At 39.5% G+C, this 25856-nt stretch overlaps 1 long non-coding RNA gene across 1 annotated transcript; it reads right to left on the bottom strand.

Annotated features, from left to right (window-relative positions):
• Positions 1-2300: 2300 nt before the first annotated feature.
• LOC108895511 (uncharacterized) lies at positions 2301-24868 on the bottom strand. The gene is made up of 3 exons (XR_001962978.2): positions 24766-24868; positions 7705-7785; positions 2301-2786 (listed from the first exon to the last, which is right to left on the bottom strand). It is a non-coding gene; the product is annotated as an uncharacterized LOC108895511 (long non-coding RNA).
• Between the last annotated feature and the right edge of the window lie 988 nt (positions 24869-25856).

Raw genomic sequence — 25856 nt, 5'->3', positions numbered from 1 at the left:
GAGTCTTTTAGATCAAGCATGTGGATTAACCAAAACGAAAGTAAATCAGAAGTTAAGGTGTTGTGTTTCCGTGACAACAGCACTTAGTATTCCCATATTTCTAGGAGGTTGTCATGTGCAATCATGTCTAAGAGTATCTTATGTTAAGGTGCTTCTCGGAAACACCTCACAACCACAAAGCACTTTGCAATATGGATCTTACCATCATCCTCACCTTAAAATGCTTTTGGGAAATGATGCACATCTGGTCCAGTGATGTCACTGAGTGAGTACATCAATCATTCATATTTTAGATACATTCAGAGAAGCTATAACCTGAATTGTTTCTAATGACAAATTTCATCATATTCATAACAAGAAGGCAGGAATGTGAAAATATTATTACTGTGGTCATGCTGATGGCTGTCATAGAAAGGGATCAAATGTAATGAACTTTGTGGTATATATATATATATATATATATATATATTTATTTATTTAGGCCATTGATAGGTTTTGGACAACAGTGAAGCCCAGACGCACAGTAGTGCAAGAGTTTTAGGCACTGTCAATGTTTACATTCTTATCCATCATCCAGTACTATCTGGGTGTTGTTTGATTGGTCCCAAATTCAGAGTCCTGCAACAGATGGTCTGGCCTCCACAGACCTTGACCTCAACATCATGGAGTCAGTGTGGGATTATGTGAAGAGACAGAGGACACTATGACAGCCTAAATTCACAGAAGAATGGTGCCGAGTTCTCCAAGATGCTTGGAACAGCCTACCTACCTTGAAAAACTTTGTGCAAGTGCAAATGAATATGTACTGAGGAGAACTGGCTCTGTTGCGAAGGCAAAGGTGGTCATTCTAACTTACTGCACTTAACTATTCTTTGTATTAAGTCATCTTGTAAGTAAAAACAATTCATGTCATTATTTTTGAAAGCATCTCCACTTTTAGTATCTTAACTGAACATCAAGCCCACAAATACACTTTCCTGTTGCATCAGTTAGGTAACTGAGCTAAATGTGCTAGACCACCCCATACACCCTGAACCCCGCTTCCCAGTAGAGCCAAGTGTGTCAGGGCAAATTCACTTTCAATGGCCCCATTGTCTTGTGATGTGGCTCTCCAGCAGGGATAGCAAACAAAAGGCTGTGTGTCGTCCAAAACCCTGTCTGCACGTGGGACAAAAGGCCTCCAATGGCACATGCTTAATATGCTGACAAATGTGTAGGACACTGTGCATGTGTCTTTTGTGGTGGGTATGAGGTAATATGGTTAAGACAATGCAGCTGGGTGGCAGGCATGTCAAAGCAGATGGATAACATGTTGGCATAATAAGAGGCCTACTTTAATTTGTGGGTACCAGTACATTGTAACTGGTATACTTGAGCCACACACAGATTATACACTGAGCTGTTACTATTAGACATGAGCAATATAAAAACAGTTTTTGAAACTATGGGTTCTGACCCAAAATTAGTCGTGACCTACTTCTGTTAGGGCATTACACTGTGTTTTGATGTAAATTACTTGGTATAAAAATGTTAAAACATCAGCTTTAATATTAATATCAGCCCTCCAAAACTTTCAATTTACAGAATGTAAATCCTACCCAAAATGGTAAAGTGACTATTTGTCATTAGCCAGGGCTAAAAGGATGAGACATTTTATTGAACCATGTGACAGGCAGCATCTGCACCACCCTAACTACTACTGACGGATATACTGTAGGTGAGACAGCTTGGTGTTATGTTGCATTCATTTGCACATTAAAAGAATAAAAATAAAAAAGGATGAATATGGATTAACACAAATGTGGCACAATAATATTTTCATTAGCATATTTCTGCAAGTGGGCCTTTCCCTCAGGATACTGTGACCAAAGAGGAATGAACAACTTGAATCTGAAGTGAGGAGGCTTCTTACTGCCACTACATCGTGATGATACAAACATTTCTGCAAGATTTGTGGGGTAGGAAGAAAGAGCATGTCCTGAAAGGGGAGAACTGCAGATTTTATCTAAGCCATTTCACACATTAATTCTTTAACATTAACATAATAAATTGACTGCCCCTTCACAGTAAAGCCAAGAAGCTATCGATTAAAGCAATGTCTTAACTATTTTATATTGCTACACTGCCACCACCACTAACCATCACCATTAGTCCTGTTTGTGTGTTCAGAGGGTCTGGTCACACCAGCATTAAATACAACATTTTTGCACTAAATTCAATTGATTTTAGTGCAAAAATGTGTGTGTGTGTGTGTGTGTGTGTGGGGGGGGGGGGGGGGGGGGGGGGGGGGGTAATGAGTAATGAGTAATTTTAGGTCAGTAATGTGTGCAGGTCAGGATATCAAGATCACCTCTTACATGTCTTTGTTTTTGCCTTTCTGCTGTTGTGTGTCCTCTCTTTGGTTCATGCAGTCCTGGGCTCGTTCAGACAGCAGCGTGAAGAGAATACACAAACAGAGCTGGATGGACTGATGGAGGAAGATAAAGAATAGAGACAGCTTACATCCAGAAAAAAAAGAAGGATTGTTAAGAGATGGTAGCACAGCATTCTGAGAAATAAAAGGGCCACATGTCATTTTCCATCTCTTCAAGTCTTTTCTCTTCGCTTTCTTCTCCTCTTCTTTTGTAATGGTGTTGATGTGGAGTGCTTTTATGCCTGCACCCCTGAGGACACAGCAGAACAGAGCCTCTCCAGCAGTCCACTGGAACTCTCCTCTTCTGTTTCTTCATCCATCCATCCATCCATTCATCCATCCTCCTCCATCTAAAACCTCTCCCTGTCGGCCCCTGCAAGACAAAATAATTCCCATTATAACTGCCCCATTGCACAGAATGACCAAAATACATCTGCAGGGGGTTGACAGGGCTGTTGATCAATACCATTACTCAACGATTCATTGACTAGCTGCTGAGAGTTCTGGCATTCACAGTTCACTCTGCGGTCCATTTTAGAACAAAAACAAGCACACACGAGTTTGATCACACTCCAAACCCCCCACTAGGACTCGCTAAAAGAAGAAAATATCTGGTTCTTATTCCCCCAAAACAAATGACAATATAAAATTAACATTCTAGTATTTGCATAATAATTCACTTTTGTTACATCTCTGCTCTGAATTACTAAATTTATTCTTGCTAATGTCGGAAAGAGTCTGGGTTGTCTGGTGTGGTGACCGTCTTTAGGTGAAAGCAAACTCTGTTATTTTAATCTGAACTGATACTAATGCTGATACTACTTGAAGCTCTTCATTCATGTTTAGATTCTTTTAAACATGTTTCATACGGACAAGATGAATCAGGACGACTGACCATATCTTGTGTGTGATAGTGGAAAAAAATAACTTTAAGGACTGTCCAAAAGAGGATTCTTTTCCATTTCATTACAGCCTCCAATATACACGTAGATTAGCACGGTAAAGTCTTCTGCTTTGGTGCAGAAACACATGAGACTTATACTCACAGGAGTTGGTGATGCAGCTGTAATTACAGCCTACCTACTGTTCTGTGTGCTGTCTCTGTGTTTACTCAGTGGTTCAATATGATTCTTTCTGTTAAAACTAAATGAAACTAAATGAAAATACACAACTTATCAGGATACACCAACCTCCTGTTTTCCTGTGTCAACGTTTGTCTTCAGCAGCTGCAGCAGCAGTGGTTTTTTGTTTGGTTTTTTTTCATATTTGCTTCCGGCATCTGCACACAGCTACTAAACCTGGACTCCTTCTTTTGTGTTGATGTATTTGGTGAGTGCTAAGTGCATTAAATACTGCAATGCAGTACAATCAATGTGTTTTGCATTTAAGAGTGTTCATCAGCTTTATGGCTCTGTTGGATTCAGCACTTTTCTCTTTCAATACAAAGTTCTGATATTTTGATGCTGGCATGGCTGAAGAGACCAGTACTTGTGACATCTCTGAACACTGAACAGTGGTGACACAGTAGGATCCTTTATTATAAATCTCCTGCACAGACAGGTCTTCACATTTGATGTTTTCACTTAAGGTTTCTCTGTAACACAAGCAGGTGAAAATGATTTGTCTGGAGCGATGGATTTTGACATAATGTGACATTTAAACCTCTCATCCCATCTTCTTTTCTCCTGTCCTGTCTACTCCTTGTTACCCCCATCACATCTCCTCTTTCCTCCTCCCATCTTATCTTGTTTCCTCTCCTTCTTTTTATCCCTCTCTTGTCTTTTCATGTCTTCGTTGCTGTTCTTTTTTTTATTTTTATTTTTCTTGTCCTTTCATCTCCTTCTTTCTTTTAATTCCTTTTCCTCTTCTTCCCTCTGGTTTTACTGCTCCTCTAACCTTTTATTTCTTCCCTTGTCTTGTCCTCTTCCCTGTCCTCTTCTGTCCTTTCTTCCTCTCCTTTCAATCTCCTCTTCTCATCTATCATTTCTCTCCCCCTTTCCCATGACTTTAATTTCTTTCTTCTTCCCCCTCTTTCTCCTCTCCCTCTCATTTTCTCTCATTTTATGTCCTCTTCTTGCCACCTTTCCTTTTTTTCTTTGTCTTCACTTTTACTTCTTACTTGTTCTGTCATTTCGTCTTCTTCCCTCTCCTCTTTCTTCCCTTTTCTGTATCACTTTACTCCTCCCTCATCCTCTCCTCTTTGCCCTTCCTTGTCTTGCCCTATTCTCTCTTCTCCCTCTTTTCATCCCCTCCCAACTCCTCTCTCTCCCACCATTTTTGCTTTCCCCTCCTTTACTACTCATTGTCATTGTCTCGTCATCTGTCCCTTTTCTTCTTTGACCTCCCATTTCCTCTCTTCTGTTCTTTTTGAGTCCTTCCATCCATTCTTTTTTACACATCTCTTGTTCTTTCTTCTGCTTCATCTTGAACTCTTCTCTCCTTTGCTTCCTCGTTCTTTATTCCACTCTTTCATCTCCCACTCCCGCTGCTCCTTCTTTCCTATCCTGTCCATTCCTCTTTATGTCTCCTCCCACCCTCCTCTTCTCCCTTTCTCTTCTTCCTTGTTCTCCTCTCTCATCCTCTCCTCCACCCTTCCTTTTGGATTTTGTCCTCATAATCTCACACACATGTTGATAGAGATGCTGGCCTGACGTCAGTATTTAAACCACATTAAAAATAGTGTTGTAGGGATGAAATGTCTCAAGTTCTAAACTGTTTGAACATGAAGTTTTACCCTGTCCTAATAACTGACAGCTCTATAGTTGTGGATTGACTTTTTATTCCAGTCTGTGAAACCTTTGATGAGTTGTCTCTGTTAGACATTTCTAAGAGCCTACTTTGTTTCCTCTTTTATTTTCTTTCTGCCTTTGCCTTTGTCTTCTTCTTCTTTGCCCTTCATCACTCTGTCCACATCCTCTTTCCCCTCTCCTCCTTCGCTCACTTCCATTTCGCTTTATTTCCTCCCTCATTACCCCTCCTTCTCCCCACACCGCTCCGCTCCGTCCTGTCTGCCCTTCGTCTGGTCTCCATCCTCCTTGTCCTCTCTACTCCTTGTCTTATTCTAGGGACTTAAACCATCACAGACAATTAGTGCTGATGTCCTTCGCGCCAAAAGGCCAGAGGAGATGAGGAAAAGTGTGTCTGGGATGCGAGATGCGATGAAACAGTGGGGGTCTCAGAGTGCCCTTCTTACAAAATGCCAACATGCTCACTCAGTTTCTCCTTCCCCTCTTTTCTCTCTGCCTTTTGTTTTCAGATTTACATCATCATTACTGCAGCTTTGTGTGGCTCCTACTGGGGGAATGAAGTATTCAGCTGGAGTGAGGTATTCTGCCCATTGTCTTTCTGAGCCTGGGGATCATCTGAGTGCTCAACTAAATGTATCTTTGTCTGAGACAATGCAAGGAAGACAACCCACAAACAAAGCTCTTTTACCAACCCTAACCACATCACAAGGAAAAAAAAAAAACAACAAAAGACAATACAGTAAAGGCTTGTGCCCCGCTTTCTCCACTTTCTTGCATCTTAATTTATGGATGTTGGGTCTTACCCGCCTGGCCATGTCCTCCAGCTGCCCCAAACACAAAGATGTCTGGGAGTGAATGTAGGCCAGGGAGATGCAGGGCTACGGGGCACAAAAGGCAGCAGAAGTGGATGGATGAATGAAGGGCAGGAAGAGTTTTCTCCTCTCCAGCCTTAAATCACCAACAACCTTCGACCAAATGCCCTCCCACACCCACGCATACGTTTGCATACTAATTAGGTCAAACGTCTGCCTCCTTGGAAGACAGAGCAGGCGACTGTCTGTCCTTTTGTTTCTCCACCCCTCTTTTATTTCCCTCGAAAACATTAACATGGGTGAATAAATGTCCTTCCTGGGTGTAGCCAGACATGCTCTGCATACGAGAAAAATAAATGACGAACACCGCTGTTGTTAGGGAGTTTGTTCCCATTTTATTGAAGTTCATAGATGAAGTAAGCCTTGCATATAGAGAATTACTTTTCATCAATGTGTTTTTGCTCTGTCATTGTGTTTAACCTCAACTAGTGAACTGTTAGGAGTTTCAGAGGTTAGCGAGGTCACTATTGCACTGTTGGGCTATTACCAAAATTTGAGTTTGAATTTGAACCTTTATTTGACCAGGGAAACTTGAAGTTACTCAGTTTTATTTCTATTATTTTTTAAATAATTTTTCATATTCATCCAAGATTATCCCTGGGATCCAACAGTGAATTCATTTAAGTTGCAGACTGTATCATCAGCTTTCTAAAAAGCATCAACTGTAACCTCCAACTATCATCAGCACCACACCACCACAATGTCTCATACACTGTGGTGACAAATGGCTGGCTGGATTAGGCCCAGAGACAGTGTTTGTAAAGTGAATGAAGTGCTATATTTAAGTGATTTATCACACTTTTACTGTAATAAACAAGACCACAGTCTTTCTCTGACCTTAAACAAGTACTAGAAGTCTAAACATAACCACAAAATACTTAAGTAGTGCTCTAGTGTCTAAAGGTGGATAATGGACTGAAAGATCAGATATTTTGGCAAAAAAACTAATGAAATGTTGTTGCTTACCAACATTCCCTCATTTTATTAATGGAAAACATAGTTCTGTTCCTTCAGAACCTATTCACTGTTGAATTCATTTGTATAGAAATTGAAGACAGGGTTGTTTAAAGAGGCTGTAGTTTCTGGTGATGTTGAACTGCTTTGCCTGACACTGAGAGGTTTTCCAAATATTTTAAAATCAGCCTGAACAAAAATCAAATGTCACAGACTTCATCAATGTAGGATTTATTGCAGGGACATCATATTAGGCTGCATACATTTTAGCTTTAGAGTGTGTATCAAGCAACATATTGCCCTTTACAACTGTTCTTTTTAAAATGCAGCAGTGCAGCATTGTGGGAAGAGAAATCCACGCTCTCTCTTATCAGCAAGGAAGTTTTTCAACTGACTCGACATCTTGTTCCCTGACTTTCCCAGGGATCAGATTAGGGCGGCTGGAGAGATAACAAGCAGAATCCAATTCACATTAACATACCTCAGTCTCATGTGGGAAAACAGAGAGGGGGGTGGGGGGGGTTCCTGTTAGCTGCATGACTTCCAGGGCCCTCTGTTTAATTGCATTATTGTTAACGAAGTGCTGATGCAATTACAAGAAAGAGGACCTCTGTCTCTTTCTTCTCATGAGAGTCACGTTAGTTTCAGCCCAGACTGGGGTCATGAAATCACAGAACACTCATTCTACCCCTGCTCGTCTTCTTTCAAACACACTTACCGTCTGTCTACTTTGACGTTTGTGTTCCTGTGCGCTGCACGTCACCTTCCATCAACTTCCATCACTGTCTGTCACGTGACACTGTCAGGAAAGAGCAGTGAAGTCTCCTGAATTAGTGCGTTCATTTGTACAGGCAAGTTTGAGATGATTATTTGTTTATTTCAGTGTTGGAGGAGCGACCACGGCGCTCCGGGGGCTTTTTATCATCCCACTCACTTCCTGGATTATAATGGGTATAATCATACCGAGCATGAATATTCATGATCTGAGGATCTTAAAGGAGAGTGTGAGAGAAATTCACTGTCAGTGAGTGTGTTCAGTCTGATTCTGCCACTGGAGCAATGCTGATGTCTCTAAAAAGCCACTGGATTTGTTGTTGCATTAGTGCACCATTTAGGGCAGATCAGCCCTAAGTGGTGCACCTTGCATGGACTATCTACAATAAGACACATCACAGTAAGGACATGTCACAGTAAAGACATGTGTACCTTAACATAACCTAAACAAATGCAAGAGCTGTATAACATGCCACATATTTAAATGGTGTAATGTCTTAAGATGCCAGATTTTATCCTGTGAAGATTGAATAATGTCTTTACAATAATGTTTTGCATAATAACACAAACATGAACTACACATTGGCTAATCTCACTGAAACCATGCTTGTTTCCTTAGAGTGACAGTTTCTCTGGCTCTGTTTTAAATCCTGCTCTAAACAAACATGGTGAACATGGTGGTCACTTTGACAAACTGCCTGTTCTTTGTGATTCTCCTGAGAGGAATTGGCTTTAAGACACTGTATGCTCAAAACTGGCAGCAAATCCACAAAAACTGCTCTTCCTCGCTCTCTCACAAGTGGATTTACTCCAGAGCTCTCCTCAACACTGAGTGTGTCTTGCAGGTTACTATACGGGGGGGGGTGTGAGCTAATTCTGGCCTGGTGACCTACACAACTGACAGAAAACCAGGCTCTCTCTTCTCTCTGTCCTTTCCTGCTAGTCCGCAGGATAATGCCATGTGTCCATGTAGTGTTCTTCTCTGGTAAAAAAATGGCGATTGCATCCCCTCAAAACTGCGTGTGGATTTTGTTTCTATGACAACAATATCTTGACAACATATCACTACTGCTGTTGCATGATAAGCTAACATTGCCACTTTGCTTTTTATTACTATTTGTTTGAAAAGTTCAGAGATTTTCAACTGGAAGCGCTCGGAGCGGCCGCACAAAAAAGGCAGAGCGCTCTGAAAAAAGACGCTTGGTGCAACAGTTTTTCTCCAGGTGGGTGCATATGCTCTCTCCTCATTTCATTTAATTGAAGAGGTGCCTGCATTCATTTAAAAAAAATGAAAAAAAAAAAGCTATATGGACACAAACCCTAACATAAGTATTTTTCTCTCACATTGAAAGATAATTTTAACATGATGGCTACTTAACCATGTCCTCCATTGGAGCATCTAATGAGGACTCAGGATGTCTACACAACCTCTCAATCTACACTGTTAGGTCTGAACATGTGATGCTGTTGCTTTTTTTATACACACGCCCTGGTAATGGTAAATGGACTGGTACTTATATAGCGCTTTTCTAGTCATATCGACCACTCAAAGCGCTTTACACTACCCATCACATTCACCCATTCACACAGCGCTTGCACTATTACAAACACGTTCACACACCGATGTTGCAAACTTCAGAGGCAACGTGGACTGGAGAAGCCGGGGATCGAACCGATCAACCTTCCGATTAGCGGGATGGCGATTAGCGATTAGTGGGTGACCCGCTCTACCTCCTGAGCCACAGCCGCCCGTACTAATGTTTTTGTCTTTTCCTTACCAGAGCTCAGCATTAGAGGTAGCATGAATGTTAAGTAAGGGGATCACCAAAGAGCTTACACTTCATCCTGAGGTTATAAATGACTGAATCAAATTTCAGCCCAAACATGCTCACAATACAGGAAAAGTCAGGGGATCACCAAAATAAAGGAGATTCATTGCCTGGGGAGGATTAATGCCTCTACAACTTTCATGGCTAGCCACTCAGTAGTTTTACTTAAATTTCAGTCTGGACCATAGTTGTGGACCAACCAACCAACCAACAGACTGCTACTGCCAGTCATAGAGCTGTATGTATGGTATGGCTAAAACAAGCTTAGGAGAAGACAGCAACAATATCTAACTTACAAACTGTGTCTGATATTACTTTGTATTTATTTTATTTTTTATTTACTTCCCACCATTTAATTTGATTGTTTGCTCTTCCCATGAAGACTCCCTGAAGAGTAGTGCCCAGTGCCTACACACATCTTTTTGCTAACAATCCCACAAGTTAATGTATGACATTTGATAGCTGTAAAAATGACAAACTGCTGCTACTGCAACTATTTGCTGCTCACTACAAAGTGAACTTTGTAGTGTTTATCATATGGAGCAGTAATTCCTAACCTGCCAGTTCCAAGATATTGTGACTTGATAAAAATGAGTAATTAAAAATAAAAAGAACACAACACAACAAATTTCTGCTGCAAACAGTTTGGTTTACAGTTTCAGACCTTTCTTGGTATCTGCTTTTTTAGCCAAGTAATCCAAGATGTAATCCCTGCTGATATTACCCTGACTGTTTGAGCAAATCACTCTTATCATAATGGGAAATGAAGAGCATAACATATTGATTACAACTGGAACAACTTTTATGCCTTATTACAGACAGAAGAGAGACAACAGGAGACAATGGACAGAGAGATGCAACAAAGGTTCCCAGCCAAACCCAAACTAGGGACATTGAGCTTTACAGACAGCATCCTAACTACCGAGCCACAGGTCAGCCCCACTATTAATACATGCACACAACTCAAAATGTAGCTTTTTCACTAACTAGTTGCATAAGTAGACAATGACAAACTGACAAATCTGTGTACTCATGGTCTATTTTCTTCTTTAGATAACATGGAAATTGAGATAACAGGTAGAGTAGGGTTTGTTTTTCTATTTTATTTTTATTTTTATTTTTTTATCTGAAGACCTAAAATACCAGAGCTGAGTAAAAATTTCTGACCTCTTCAAATTTAATCATATTGAAAAAAGAAATTGCTACAAGCTTTCAAGAATAGTCCATATAGGTTTGCTTAAAGTAATAGGTTCTATGATGCTGGTTGAGCCTAATGGCAATCCTGTGATCAGGCTGTCTGAGGTAATTATTGGGTGGGAGAGGAACTTTATAGGTCTCTTTTCCAGTAATATCTAAATTACTGATTGCAGTTATTATTAAGTAGTATATTTGAGAGAGCCAACTGTGGAAGATGGAATATTGTGTAAATGAGGATTTTCAGAGGGATCTCACTTGAAGTGAATTGCATGGCTATCAATAAAACAAAACTGGGGAAAGCAATGGGAGTTGATAAAATACCAGATGAGATATTAAATTCACCAAATTATTTGATATTTTCTGTGAATTATTTCACTTTTTTTTAATTTTATTTTTTTATTTGCATTAATACCTCTCTGGGCAGCACAGTAGTGCAGTGGATAGCACTGTCGCCTCACAGCAAGAAGGTTCCAGGCCCGGGGCTTTTCTGTGTGGAGTTTGCATGTTCTCCCTGTGCCTGTGTGGGTTCTCTCCAGGTTCTCCAGCGTCCTCCCACAGTCCAAAGACACGCAGGTTAATTGGTGACTCTAAATTGCTAGTAGTTGTGAATGTGAGTGTGAATGGTTGTTTGTTTCTATATGTCAGCCCTGTAATAAACTGGTGATCTGTCCAGGCTGTATCCTGCCTCTCGCCCAGCCGCAGCTGGGATTGGCTACAGCCCCTGCAACACAACAAGTATATGCAGTATAGATAATAAATCATTCTCATCATTCTACCACTATTGTACCACTACTCTTTGACCTCCATAAGACCTGCCTGAAGCAGAGGTCTGCGCTGGACTGAACTTCAGTAATGACACCTCTTTGCTATAGAATTCCAAATCCTTCAGCCCTTACTAACTGTTGATTGGGTGGTTTTGGTTGTGGTTATTAAACTAATTATTAATCAAGGTTCCAACTGATTTAATAAATAGACTATCTACTTCTGTATTTCCAGGACGGTGTCTCTGAGATGGATTTAAGGTAAATTTAATTCTATTACTTTAAGTAATAATTAATTATGTTATATTAAGATATTAAACAAGTAACAAATAAACTGTTACACCATATTTATGGAATCAGTTTATGACAAAAGCAGGCTGAAAAGAAAGATTTCAGAAAAACAAAGGTTGGCTCCTGGTATAAAGATGTAAACACATTGTTCTACAACCTACCATTTGTTCAGTGTGCTGTCTGAATGATATAGAAAATGAATTCCATTTTGTTTTCTACTGTGCTTTTTACTGGGAATTGCAGAATACTTTGACTAAAATATATGGATAATGCAGAAATGTTTCTCAAAATTAGCAAGTGAGATAACAAATGTCCTTTTATCAGTTATTGTTATTTGAAGGAATGGTGCTGTTTTTGTATATGTTTACTGACTGATACATGGTTTGAAAAATTGAAAAATTCCATGTGGTATGGTCCAGATATTTGGGAAAGAAATGGAAATATAACTAATCGAGCAACTAATTATTATCTGACAATTCCAAGGTTATTGCCACATAAATTAGCATAAAATCATTTACATGCCAATCTGTGAGTACACTTATTCTGTATATCCTGTTCCTTATCTACACATACATCATATAAATGTTGTTGGACATGTGAATGAAATCTGAACCAGACACCATGTGATGTTCCCTCAGTTTAAGCTTAAAGGACGCACATATGTTTTCAGTATCAAGGTTTGCCTTGCATAGCAGCTCGCATTATGTCCACATTAGTCTGCTCATCTCCATCAGCAGCCCAGTGTGTTAACAGCTGCAGGTGGATACCAGTTATAAACAGACCTCGTCTAAAGGGAGGAATTTGGGGTGCCCCCCCCCCAATTTCCTATTCTTTCTGCTCATTTTAGACTCCAGGAAACCCCTCATCATCCATCTCAGTATTTTTAATTTTCTTTTTCTTTTTTTTAATTCTACAGCTGTCTGGGGGACAGACAGACACACACACACACACACACACACGCACCTTCCACACTGTAACATAAACACAAGTTCACAGTTCTGGAGGGAAAAGAAACATTTCTGCCCTTTAAATTCTGTCTCTCTCTGTCTCATGGGTTTATACAAAGCTGAGGAGGGCTTGCATGTCAGTGACAGGGCCCTGTGTGGGTATTTATATACCTCTTTTATGAGTCATGGCAGAGGAATCACATTAGCTACGGCTGTACTGTCACCATTGGACTCCTCTACAGGGCCCTCTCTCTCTCCCTCTCTTTATTTAAAACTAGCCAGGTCCCTTCATTTTAATCCGCCGAGGTCTTGGGAGAAGTCATGAAATATTTTCAGCTCCAGATGTCTTTAAATAAGCGTTATGGCATGGTGGCCGGTTAATGGCGTGTCATATCCTGCCAAGGCTAGGTAGCCTGTGTAAGCACTTCAGGGAGGTGGGGGGAGGGCTGTTTGGGGACTGGCTGATGTGAGCTATGGAGAAGTATTAGCCCACAAGTACTGAGAAATACTCCAGTGATTCTGGAGGCTCTGAAGCACTGCTGGTTACTCTTGGTGTGGAACACATGACTGCCGGCAGACAGCCAGAGCTTTGGGGAGAGTGAATGTGTTTTGATTTAAAGAAACTCTCAAAAATTTTGGAAAGACCTCCAGTTTACTGTCTTGTCCACAGCAAGAAAAAAAAAAAATCAATACCAGATTGATCTCAGGTGTGTCAAGCACAGTTTATTTCAAAGACTGTAAGGAATCCAGTTTATACAAACTGTTTATACCATGTTGCATCTCTGTTTAATTATATTATTATGACTTGTATGATGGAACATATACATACACAAAAACCTATACACATATCAGGGCTTATTTGAGTTGAGCTTTGAACTGTATCCTGCTGCTTTCCTCACCGAATGGAACATTGGCTGTGTGACAACAACCAAAACTGTCTTCCCAATAAAAACAATAGCAACAATCTTTTCAATGAATGGCCTAAAACTATGTATGTCCCTTCAATTTACAGAGCCCTCAAGAAGCCGTAGGAATTACTGTATGACTCTGCTCCACTGGGAGTAAACCAGGCGGTAGTAGATGTTACTGTAGAGCAACAAAGACTGCAGAGAGAGGAGACTGTGATGGATGGATGGGCCAACAAAACAGTGGACTTACACATTGGTGACTGCTGTTTGTTTCCCTTTTTCTATTAACAGTCATTTCAGTTTTTTGAAAAACAAAGGCTGTGATCATTCTCTAACCTTAACCAATTAACAATTTTGCTGTACTCTCCCACAATTTCATTGTACTCTATAGCCTATTCTATTCTATTTGTTTTAATCAAAACCATGATCATTTCCTAAACCTGACTTTTGTTCCTCAATCAAATCAAACATTAACCACAAAAACAGATTTATTTTTCCAACAGTGATTTCTAAAAGTTTTGGAAGATGGCTCATTTTATCTGATTCAAAGAGTAATAAGATCTGGAAATGCTTCTGTGTCTTTCTAGAGGACACAGACAAACTCATTTGGACTTCTTGTAGTATCCACTTGTTATGACTGTCCCATGACACCTGATCTTGAACTTGATCAGGTATCATCATGTGACCTTTTTTTTTTTTTTTTTTTGTAGGTAATACTTTAATACTCACATACCCACCCACAGCCAATTGAAGCCCATGGGATTTGAGTAAAAGGGAATTCAAGGTAAGGGAACCTTGAGTTCACAATATTTTAAATAAAATTGAAATTACATAAATTACAAATACAGCTAATAGCCACTCTCATTCTTAATTCAGCTGATCTGCATGTCGTTAGGCAGTATGAGGAAGTTGGACCACTCAAAGGAAACCAACCTCGACACAGTGACAACGTGAAGAAAATAAGGCAACAACACATCAAACACATTTCAATACATCATGATTTGATTTGATACAACCTTTTCTTGGCCTGGTATGACTGACTGAAGTTATGGTGGCTAATGTTACCTTATGCTAATGTTAGCTCATGCTAGATAACTTTAGATAAATATTGTTGTGTAATGTACATTACTGAGCCACTTCTCAAAGTTGGTTGAGCAAACCTTTTCACAAATTGCTGGACGGTAGTCCTAATTTTTAAGGACTGGACTGACTCCTCAAGTTTGGCAGGATGACCTCAAAATTTACCTCAAAATTTGGACTGAGGACTAGTTTCACAATCATATTTTTTGGTATGGTGATTTATGTGTACAGTATTACAGGAAATTTCTGGTTTATTCTAACTTAGATCTTATAGTTTTGGCCATCATTTCTACTGGCTATGACCAGTTATTATTTTTGCCAAGTAATTAAATATGGGGATCAATGACATTACTACAACAGAGTCTTACAAGACAAGCAACACAAGTGGTCAGATTTTAAACCAGATTATCTAAACTACTGTATTTGGCTGTAAAACTAAAAGAGAGTGCATCCAAACTCCCTTGCACAAGAAAACTTTGTGCTCCCAAAACTATAGTCCAGTAAACCATAGCTGAAGCAGGATGTCAGTCTGAACCTTATGGATAGCTGCTTGTATTCCTTGCCCTATCTGACCTCTTTTTTTTTAGCAGCGTTCTGCCATTCCCAGATCAAGACAGTTAGAGAGTTAATATTATCAATAAAAGAGGAAAATGACAACAATGATGCCAGAAAAATATTGTTGTCACATAGTAACACAACACCAATAAGAAACATAATTATTGGGGTACTTTGTCAGATGATGAAAAAATAAGAAGTAAATTGCTTGTTTGTTTAGTTTAGTTTTGCAGCTGTGTCAGTATCCCCATAATGTTTAGCCACAAAACATTTTAGCCCAGTCTTTCCCAGAGTTTCCCAAGTTAGCCTTAGTAAGATTATTTCTTTCTATTTAAGCATCTCCCCTGACCCCCCTCGCAACTCAAGCCCTAATATCATGGCCTGCTTGGCAGAACACACACACACATACAGAAGCACACAAACACACACACAAACACACACAGAGATGAGGGTATGAGCACTGAGTTGCTGGTCAGTGATGTGCTGCTGCTTTATTATCTGCTTGGTTTGGTCCACTGGAAGGCAGCTGACATACAGACCACAGCACTCTCAATACCTGCCTGTCTCAGTCTTCTCTCTGACTCATCTGAATCCCCACAAAACACTGTTGTTGTTCCTGTGATCTCTCCTGCAAATAGCAAATTAAAACAATACTTCAGCTCACTGGAATGCATTTAAAGCCTTATCTTTGCAAGAACAGGGCCAAAAGGCTCTAAAATCTCGGCAGTCCTCTTAAAACTGCACTATTCTATATTTTAATATGAACAATGGATCCAATGACAGCTGTAATGTCAAAGGGATCGCTCATAGTGATGAACACACAGATAATTACCACCATCTCTGCAGTTACCCCCACCTCTACAGAGCTTCTTACTGTCTTTCACTCATAGTTTTGATTTCAAATACAGTTTGGCTCAGTCTGACTGCTCTTATCAGCCTCACTACCAGCAGCAAAAGGTCACTGTTTTCACTAAAAGAACTCTGATAAACCCACTGTCCACTACCTGTTCAGCAACAAACAGCAGACAGAGACAGTTAGAGACTAGGTAGAGTTAAAAGTAGATTGAGTATTAGGCACAGATTACTGACAACGAAGGAAGCCGGGTGAAACAGCCAGTCTGGATCTGTCCAGTGTCCAGTGACTGCAGTTTTTGGTCAATAAATAAGTAACTCCCTCTAATACCACAAGTGTTACTAACACCACTGAGCTTTAGGGGTGCTGGTAGGTGCATTTTCAGATTTTGACAGAATCAGGCTCACTGTTTCCCACTGTTTGCAGTCTTCATGCTAAGCAAGTCAAACCATGCCCCTACTCTAATTCTGTACTTAACACAGACGTGACATGTTTCCTCACCTCACGCTAATAAAGAATGGTGTTTAATTATTTCCTTATTATTATTCTCCAGAGCACAAACTAATGATTGACTGATTATATGACTTTGATGACATTTGTAGGAATATTTTTTCCAGGTTATGTGACGAAAATAAACTCTCAGTTCAAGGTCCATTTACTTGGGTTTTTGGAGCATTTAACCACATCTCCATCATCAACCAACATACTTTAGTGATTTCATCCTATTCCAAGATATCAGCAGTTACTTGGGTTAGCATAGTTTACCATAATTGATAGAATTGATGGCTATGATAAATCGTAATTATATCATCACACTGTACATCTGAGGATACACTGCATTCTGTTATGTGTGTCTTTTTGTCACAGTAGCATTTTGGACCTTTTGATTTCATGACAGTTGGCTTGGAGCTGCTCTAAATCAGTCTCAGTTTCAAGATTATTATATAAGACACACATTCTGAGACAACTGTCACTTTTCATCTCCCTGTTAAACAAACACGATAGGTGCTGTGCAGAGCAAAACATAAGACTCAGTGAGATAATCTCTGTGGATAATCTTTGTTTTTAATTGGATAATTTAATAACTGTCAGGGAAAGATTTTGTGAACCACTTCTTTTGATTCTTGTTGGTTTGCTACGGATGTCAGTGAAACCTTAATTAAAGACCCGAGGCCATGGATGCACAAGTGCACCTCACACCTCAACTACTTCTCTGTACCACTTGAACAGGACCCACAGTGCTGCTTGAAAGTATGTGAACCCCTTGAGCAGTTTAGATTTTTCTGTTGTTTTACCATGATTTTATCATTTTAGCATCAGTAGTTTTTATATATGAAATGCCAGATTTATGTTTATCAATTGCATGTACTTATTTAGAAGGAATTGTGCGAGTAGCCAAAAAACTTTGTTTAACACTAGCATATGTGCAAAAGTAAGTGAGCCTCCACCTGCATTGGTAAAGTCAAGTCGGCAAAAGATTCAGGTGAAACACATCTGGGTGGTCAATTAATCAATTAAGCAGACCAATCAAATGAGACAGCCTTAGGAAAGTATTTGGGCACCACCAATCAATCAACCACAGTAGTGCCTAGGTGTACCCATACAGATCAACAATGTCAAGAGGAAAGGAGACATCTGATGACATTAAGAAGAAGTGACAGCCCATCAGTCTGGGGAAAGCTATAAGACCATCTCCCAAAGATTCTAGCTCCATCCATGAACTGTATCCATGCTTTCGATTGAATGATATTGAACAATAAAACTTTTCAAAGACTGACGACTGCATTCCATTAATGCAGCATCCTAGTATCATGTATACCCGTTCTCTCATGGCTTACTGGGATACTTAATGGTGAAATTTGTTGAAAGTGTTAGAAAACAGCTGCCTGTTTACACATACAGCAGACACAGAGCAACATTAGTATTCACTGGGAGTCAGGTTTCCAGCCACTTGACAAATTTAGGTCTACTGTTCATTCTCCTTTTATCTCTTCCACTTCTGATAAGAAAATATCTGGTTCTTTAGTTGACACTGTTAGGGTTACAGCAGCAGACAAAGAGCATTTTAAATAAAAATAGCTGCCTGCTGTTGCTGCTGCTGTAAAGCGGGTCACTGCGGGTGCTGAGACCAAACCAATACAATTAACTTGTGGGGTTGGTAAAATAAAACAATTACAAACGCTAAAATCCTGTCTGCGGGAAACTGCATGACCCTGTGGTATTGGTTGAATTGATTCAAATTCGACTTGAACTAATACATGTTAGTTCAAATTTGTGGAAAAAGTAATTGCCCTACTTTGACATTTAATCATTCCTCACCTCCAGAGACAGTATGTAACTACTGGATTGCCATCACAAGCATGCAGAGAGGGTTGAGACCTTTATCACCAAAGTCTGCCAATACAGTATTTTTCTGTGGAAGAAAGGTGCTAGCAGGGCACTGGGTAGGTTTAGTTTTTATGATAACAATATCTTGACAACATATCACCTCTGTCGTATAATAGCCTGCCATTTCCCCCTTCCCCTGCTATTTGTGACAATTTCTCGTCCTGGTTCTAATTTCCACCTGTGACTGTAGAGGCCATTTTTGCTCAGCTAAAGTACGTACTGTTGCTTTAAGTGTTCTCGCTTTGACAGTACTCTTAATGTGGTGGTGATGTATGTTCTTTTGTGAAACCTATCTGCAGAAATTATATATATATAATAATAACATAATTTTGTGCCAACACTCCCATCACATCTTTACTCACCACACACAGAAAAAAAAAAAAAACACACAAAGAAGCATACATGGTGTTCCCTCCACTGCAACACAGCCACCCTGTGGAACAGCTAATCACATGTAAAATCATAAATATTCACCACTGATTAAAAGATTAAAAAATTAATCTCTCCAGTATGCTAAGTGCTAATCCTAAACCCTGTGGAGTAAACAAACTGCTGTTCTGCACAGATCAATAAACTCCCCAGAGAGACAGAGATTAGGAAGAAAGGATAGATGCAGCACTCTGAGAGCTCATGTTCATGATATGATGATGTAGTTTGTGTGATTTTCTGTTAATGTCACATTCTTTGTTGACATTTAAAAGAAAACTTGGGTTGGGAGTAGACTGTAACTGTTGGCAGGTCAAAGCCTCATATCTCCATAGTTTATCAAATAGGCTTTGAAAGGCTTTCATAAACCCAAACGTCACATTCAACCCACACAGGTATGAGGTATTCTGTTAATTTAAATTAAGATAAACAACTCATTCATTACTTCTACAAATCTAAACTGTCTACTGAGAGATGGCAACTGATAGGTCTCTTGCTTGTACCAGACATGAATACTGAAGTCACATTTTCATTAGAGTGGGATCATTACAGCAGAAATGAAAGGAAACTTTCACCCACTTGAATACTGGAATAGAAATGAAATAAACTGTATATGTTCATTGGATTTTGTTACATTTTGACTGCTTCTTAAAAGCTTGAATGGTGTGCATGGCTCCATGAGCAGTGCATATATTAAATTAAATATTTGTATTTCAGCTTCTAGTTCAACTAATTCTAATATTACCATGATATTGATCTCTCCTTGACTTTAACGATGTTATTTTAATTGCCTGTAACAGGCATTAACCAGGTATAACTTGACGCCTATGGTTACAAATATCCTACATGTATTTACTATTGCAGACAGTAAACACATCTTGAGGAGCTACTTTGTGTGAAGTACAATAGAAGAAGAACAACTGGTGTACAGTGTTTGTTTGCAGACAATAAATATATAAATAACAAAACAAAGAAAGAAAATGTGGGCTGAGAGGATTCATTGCATCACATTGTTTTGATAAAGAAGACAGTGAACACTGTTTTACAACAGGGTTATACTGGCTTTTGTACTTTGCATTATGCCTCACTGGTAGCCCAATATTCATATAAGACAGTTCTGCACCTCACAATTTATGGTTGATGTTCAGAGTCTATACAAGAAACAGTCTGTCCTTTATGAAATGTTTTTCATTTACATGGAGAGTAAACGTTTGCATCCTGGTATAGACTTGTAACTCGACCTTATCTGAAGTTTTGCAGAATTGTCCAGTATTAATGTGTGGAATTAAGGCTACCAGTATGAATGCATTGTTGGTATGTCAGTTGATAACAATAAAAAAATGAAGGGAGGTCATTAGATAATGCATACACAGAATGGCTACTCTTAATTCCTAAATAAATACTATTATAACAAGGCTTCTCCACTGTCACAGTCATCCTCAGAGAGATAGTGGGATCCATATTGTTACAATCTGTTTAATGACCATTCATGTACTAAGGGTACTATGGCTGAAAATGGGTCACATATATTTCTTCATTTGGCTCTAGCACCACCTGAGGTCATGATGACGCCTTCTGTTGTGAGCATTTTGTGTGTTACTGTTTGTGCTACATGTGAACTTTGTGTGACTCAGCCCTGTCTGTGCGTGTGTGTGTATGTGTGTGTGTGTGTGTATGTGTGTGTGTGTCAGATTATTCTTGGAGTTGAGTCATAGGTCATTAAGATGCTTGGCTGGCTTTTATGCTGACGGCCTCATAAATGGATGAGAAACACTTGTCCTTCACTATGGCTGCTTTCCATCCTGTCACGCATGACATGACACACACACATAGACATTCTCTCTCTCTGTCATACATGCACACAAACATAGCAGACATGCAGGAAAAGAAAGAACAGGAAGAGAGAGAGAAGACACTACCAGCTACCACTCTACCTTGCCAGTGATAACTGCCAAAACAACTTAAAATACAGGAAAGCAAAGCATCATCAAATTACACACAGACTGAGCATATGAAGAGGTGGGCTGTGTGCATGAGCAGAGATGGATAGCTTTAATAAAGACAGAGAGAAAAAGACAAAGAACTGTGGAATGAAAGATAGGGACAGAGGCATCAAGGCACAGGCATCGTCTTTCAAGATGTGTTCCTGCACTCTGTATGTGGAACCCCCTTCACACATGAGATGCATTAGATAAATGGGATGTTATTTTTTGTAAAAGCCACAACACCAATTACATTAGATCAAATCAGGCATGTAGCACTTATGCATATATAACTATTTTGAATTAGTTAAAAAAAAATATATATATAATATATATATATATTTTTTCATATTTTTAGCCATGCTAGCTGTATGGCTCTAGCAGTGTCAGTTTTTGAGTAAGTTAACCCAGTAAACTACACATGGGGCAGACATTCTGAGTTCCCAGACGAAGAACTGTTGTACAGATATTCACAGATATTGAACAGATATTTATATATTTTTTAAAAAAACTATATGTTTTCAAGAAGTAAAAAACAAGCAAACATGTCAAATAGCTGTGTTTTATGTGTTTGTTTGTTTGGTTGGTTTTACAAGGTTTTATTTTACCTTAAATGGTTTGCTGTGGTAGTTTAGTAGCAGTTATTAACTTGCTGTTACTTGTCTTTTGTTTTCCTGATAGAGCTGTAATATGTGAAGCAGAGTTTGTTTGCTAGGGTGAGGAGATTAGCCTATGTTAGCTCTGGCAAGGTAGCTAGTAGCTAGTTCACCTACACGCTGTGCTCACTGCTCTGTCAGCCTGAGTAGAGTGCTATTTAAAGGTATTCAGGACTTGTTTAACCAGGCTGGCATTCACCTGTTAGTTCTCAGCCTATGTTGTTGAGTGTGGGTCTCTCTCTTGTGTGATTGTTTTAAATTGCATCTACACTTTACAAGGATTGAGATGTTTATATAGCCTGTTAACCCCCAACCCATTTTCCAGCATGGATTTGGAAAACAAGAAGGATCATGCTGGGCCTACTTGTTAGCGCTCCCTCAGCCAAGAAAAGTGCTATCTGTCTGCACTTCACAGTCAGTGCAGATCCAATCAAGGTGAGCTGTAAAGAGTACAAAAGTGAATTGAGGCAAAGATGTTAAACATCTGTCAACATCTGCTCTCCACAAACACTTAGATTTCAAACATCCTACCCTGGTATCCACCCCACAAGTAACACATGAATAACACAGCCATGTTCTCTTCCCTTTCAAGTGTGTTTATGGTTATACAAAGCCATAAACCCAGAGTCATCAACTACATTTTAAGGCCTAGCATATTTCCAAGCAGACTTTCAAGTAAAAAGACCTAATTAGTCTATTGTTATTTCATATTTTCATTTTCATACAAAAATAATGTTATTTTATACATTTCATTTGCATATGTAAAGGAAGTTTTTCTTGCCACTGTCTCCTAGTGCTTGCTCTTGGTGGGATTTGTTGGGTCTCTCTCTGTAAATACCTATTTTAAAGAGTACGGTCTAGACCTGCTCTATATGAAAAGTGCCTTGAGATGACTGTTGTTGTGATATGGCGCTATATAAATAAAATTTAATTGAATTGAAAAAATTGAATATGTCAGTGTGAGCAGACTCCTAAAAACAGTAATTCCATGGTAACTAGACATTAGACCAAACTAGGAAATGTTCTCAGACTTCTGCCAAGGAGGCAGTTCACTGAGGAGTGATGGTTAAAATCTGTAATTCAGGAGACTACACTCCTGATTGGCAGGCGATATTAATCCATTTCAACCAATTTTCAGCTGCTACAGCAGGACTGGTTGAAGTCTGGGAATATTCAAAATAAATTCATTGGATAAGTAATCACACTGTTCAGACTATTCTCTGGTTTGCTACTTCTGGTCAAGATTTGACAATGACATAAGATTTTACCCATTTGAAAAAGAGAGAAAATCAATGTATGAAGGTCAGTGTTCATGTTGTAGCTGTAGATAAATCAGTGTATGTCAGTGTGTCCCGGAACACACATTTTTTTTTTCCTCCTCACATTTACTGAATTCATTTAAATTCTGGATGTGGCCCACAGGCCACTAGTTGATGATCACTGCCATAAACCAATATTACATTTAAGTGTTCATATTGTAATTACTGACTTCAATGTCTTAAAATCAAAATGTAAAAAAGAAAAACAACTGGAGCCAATCCCAGCTGATTTGAGGTGAGAGGTGGGGTACGGCCTGGACAGGTCACATAAATACATATCACACAAATACATATTAAAATAATTTTCACACACACACCCATCAATGTAGTGACGTAAATTAGTAGTATCACTGCTTCTTAATTAAGATTACTTTTCAGGTGTTTTTCACACAGGTAGGGTAGCCAGTCTCCCTTTACTTCACCTGTCTCCATCCACAAACCTCCAAAGTTCAAACATGTGCCATAAATTATTCATCAGAGCCTGCGCTACTGTAAGATACATCTAAATTACATCAAATCACACAAGTACTGACTTCATGCACAGCCCAGCCTCACAGAGTGTGGCTGTAGGCTCTTGAGCTTTGGAAGAGCCTGAAAACTTGCTGAAACCCAAGAATGGACAAATCATTCTTAGGTTAAGATTGTTTCCACCAACTTGCACATATTTTTTTAGTCAGGAGGGAGCGTAAATCTTATGACAGAGTACATACACCAGGCAACACACTGGTCAATAACACTGGAGCTCTGGTGGTAGATGACCCCAAACCAAATGTCAAGCCTTCTTGTACCAAAACAAACATGAACAACAACCAGTGTCTTGCACCAAAAAATGTTTGAAAGTAGAAAATGAAATTCCATTGCCTGGATCTGAAGATGTGGTTCCAAAATATTAAGATATATAGGTTATTGGTCAACTGTCAACACCAACTGAGCCAGACTGGAACAGATCTGGTCCAACTTTGTCTCGTCAGTCATATTTAGAATCAGCCTAAATGACCATATAAGTCACCTGTTCATACCCTCAGGTACGACCCATAGGAGCATGCCAGCGGCCCCCTGTGTAAAAGTCCTGTGTTTTGTTGACCAATCCATCCAACCCAACCTTGTCTGAACATGGACATTGTTGCACTTGTGTATCATCTACTGTGTTCTTGTTAGAATTACTACAGTTGCTAGATGTTGCTTAACAACAACACATAACTGTGGACTGTAATAAGCTGCTGCACAGATCATCCATGGGCTTGTTTTCTAACAGGACTGTCTTGTTGTAATGCATGTCCCTGTCTTTAATCTCATTGTAGCACAGCAGCAGTATTAGCCCTGAACAAAACTCCTGTGTCACTGCCAGAATTTAAGGCCAACCCTGATACAAAGAATCTCACGTTTAAACAATCACACACAGGCTCTGTCATTTTTCTGGCAGATCTGAAAATCCAGATAAATTCAGTTCTGTAAATGATCTCTCAAACTGTCTCACATTCTTCTTTGCTCCTTTAAAAGAACACGATGAGTGACAAGAGCAGAAAGTGGAATACAGCAAAGAGGTGAGACTGCAGAAAGGACTGAAACCAGATGAAAGACGAAGGCCATGAGAAGAAAAGAAAAGCAAACAGATACAGGGAAGAAATGAGCAAAGTGAGTGATGAATGGGGTGAATAGTAGACGGAGGGAGAAATACTTGACAGAGCAAGACCTACTATAGAGGTACGACAGAATGACAGGGGAACGAGAGGAGAAGAAAGAGACACAAGTCAGAGAAAAAAGCAATGAAAACGACTGCAGAGAGAGGAGAAAGAGATGCTTGACTGCTTACGTCTTTTGTGCCTGGCCCGATGGCCCTCAGGCGGATGGGATGATGGGCACATGAATCAGAGGATGTCTGGCTGAAAAATGGCAAAAAAAAAAAAAAAAAAGGCCCGTCGATTGTCTCTCATAAGGCTTGCACTCTGCCACGAGAGAGATAGAGAGAGAGAGAGAGAGAAATGTGAAAAGACAGAATGAAAAACAAGAGCAGAAGAAATATACAGACAACCCAGATGACAAAACAGATCAAAACGCATCATCAGAAAGAGATGACTGAGGAGAGGAGGAGGAGGAGGAGGAGGAGGAGGAAGAGGGGAAAGGAGTGAAAAAAAGAAGATGGAAATGAAAGGAGAGAAGTGAGGAGAGAGGCAGGGGAAGGCAGGAGGAGATGAGAATAAAGGTAATGGAAGGAAGGAAAAGGGAAGAGAGGAAAGCATAAAGAAGACAAGAGAAGAAGAAAGGAGAGACAAGGGGAGAAACAACAAAGAGCAGAAAGGAGAAGATGTGGCCGTACAGAGTTGACATCTGTGCTGCGCAATGTAATGCAGAGTAATAAAAATTGATGGGATGGGAAGAAGAAAGAGGGGAAAGACAGAGAAGATGGAGCTACAATTGTCTTGTTACTTTTCTCTCCTTTTCTTTCTCCACTTGTAATTCTGTACATTTCTGTATCTTTTTTTTAATAATAATAGAGTAGTAATTGACATCTATGTGTCTGCTACTTTCTGTCCAACACAGACAAATTTAACACTATAGTCTTTCAGCTTCTACCCAATTAAGAATCAGTTTTCCATTTGCAGTTTGAAGCATTTTTTTCTGCAAACAGTTGAACTGAATTTCACTGGCAAATACAGGTTTACCTTGCTTTACATTCATAAGCCTTGTTCAGACATGAGTCTCACCTACCGATAACAGCCAATACTGCAGCATTTGGTCAGGCACACACCCTCACAGGGTTTGGAAATAGATTTCCAATGCAGCAATTCTTATGAAATTTAAACCAGACATTGGTATTGACTCAGTAACTATACAGAAATCCTAACATTCCAATCTAAAAAAAAGTTACATGACATGAAGTCTAAAAACAAAGGAAAAGGAAAA

The sequence above is a fragment of the Lates calcarifer genome, linkage group LG8, assembly GCF_001640805.2.
Source record: "Lates calcarifer isolate ASB-BC8 linkage group LG8, TLL_Latcal_v3, whole genome shotgun sequence".
NCBI classification, from domain to species: Eukaryota; Metazoa; Chordata; class Actinopteri; family Centropomidae; genus Lates; species Lates calcarifer.
The sequence above is the reverse complement of the archived record's forward strand: the minus strand, read 5'-3'. Positions and strand labels throughout refer to the sequence as shown.